Source organism: Pleurodeles waltl, unplaced genomic scaffold, assembly GCF_031143425.1.
Source record: "Pleurodeles waltl isolate 20211129_DDA unplaced genomic scaffold, aPleWal1.hap1.20221129 scaffold_67, whole genome shotgun sequence".
Taxonomy (NCBI): domain Eukaryota; kingdom Metazoa; phylum Chordata; class Amphibia; order Caudata; family Salamandridae; genus Pleurodeles; species Pleurodeles waltl.
In genome coordinates, this window is record NW_027150384.1 from 1,024,804 (window position 1) to 1,026,327 (window position 1,524).

A 1,524-nucleotide genomic window follows, 5' to 3' on the forward strand; every position below is an offset into this window, starting at 1 on the left:
GGCCTGGGGTGGAGTGGGGGGTGCTGGGGTTGATGACTCCTGTCCTGTTGGTGAAGGGAAGGTAACAAGGCCTCCAGAAAGGCAGCTTAGACCCTGGGCCGCTGGTAGCATCTGAACAGGCAGAAATGGATCTCAAATCGGCCCCCACTCTGCCCTAAAAAGCGGCCCCCACAACTACAACCCACACAGGCCCTTTGGCCATTGCCCGCCTGACCAATCCCACCCTGCCCCCACCCCATCTGTTACTCTTGTTAGCACAGCCCAGCCACCTTCTAATTGACTCCTCTCACCTCAGGGACACCCCTGGCAGTCTCTTTTGCGAAGGTTTTGAAGGAGGCTGAAGCTGATATGAGCAAAGGCAGCCTGGCTCGTGCACCTGCTGAAAGAGTGGGGGGCTCCTTCTCCGAGTACAATTCAGACACACAAAGGCCTCTGAAGGGACAGTCGTGGTTCGCAGATACAAGAAATCCATCCTTGAACTCTTGGTTCTTGTGACATATTATAAAACGACTTGAAAGAGCTATGTACATCTGTCAGGATGGCCGAGCGGTCTAAGGCGCTGCGTTCAGGTCGCAGTCTCCCCAGGAGGCGTGGGTTCGAATCCCACTTCTGACACAACCATCCCTTTTGGAATTTTATAAATTTTCATGTGTGTTCTGGCTGTCTGCATGTAGAAACACGGGTGGAAGTCACAATTGAGAGTGCTATGCATTCAAGTTTGTAAGCAAAGTGTAAGATTTATCTTTTTATTGAACAATAAATAGTTCGAGTAAGGAACTCGAAAAGATCGAATAAATTTGTATTTAGAAAATGATTTGGGAAGTGACATCGTAAACCGTGAGTGTACATTTTGTCCCAACCAAATTATATTTCTCTGACAGTTGCACAAATGTTCAGGCTGTTGCCCAGAGCCGCTGTTTATCTTTTTCTTTCTAGCAACCATTCATTTTCCAGCCGCAAGGTGGCACTTTATCTTCGGACAAGAATTCAGATTCAGAAATGAATGACATAACCTACTGAAATAACTTGAATAGATATTCTCAGTGTTGTAAATAAATAACAGTTAGTGGGCACTGGACAGCACTCTTTCAGAGAAATTATCACTTAATTAATACTTAAATTCTGACCTACTGTAAGTAATCCGGTGTTCATGTAAAGCGCTGCAATGCCCCGTGCTACGTTGGCGCTATGTAAAACTACAAAAAAGTTAGCGTTTACTAGAGGCCCTCACAACTCTCCCACGCCACGTGGGTGCTATTTAACAAGTTTTCCGAATGTTAAGTAATCTGACCACTTTAGATCCATATCACGTTACTTCTCATCTCTAGGACCAGTATACATAGAGAGCTGTTTTAGTGACTTCTCAAATAAAGTCTGGCCATGGACGTTCAGAACTCCATGAGTCCAGATGAGCAGTCCAGGTCCTTTTTAGGTTCCACCTGGACATCACATGCCCTGTCTCTGTGAGACATGTTGTTTACATTCAGTGGGCTTACAGCCCGCCCACAGCTTATCATTTGTTAG

At 45.9% G+C, this 1,524-nt stretch overlaps 1 non-coding gene across 1 annotated transcript; it reads left to right on the forward strand.

Moving 5' to 3' along the window:
* Nucleotides 1-532: 532 nt before the first annotated feature.
* Nucleotides 533-615, forward strand: TRNAL-CAG (transfer RNA leucine (anticodon CAG)). Its single transcript has one exon. It is a non-coding gene; the product is annotated as a tRNA-Leu (tRNA).
* The last annotated feature ends 909 nt before the right edge of the window (nucleotides 616-1,524 follow it).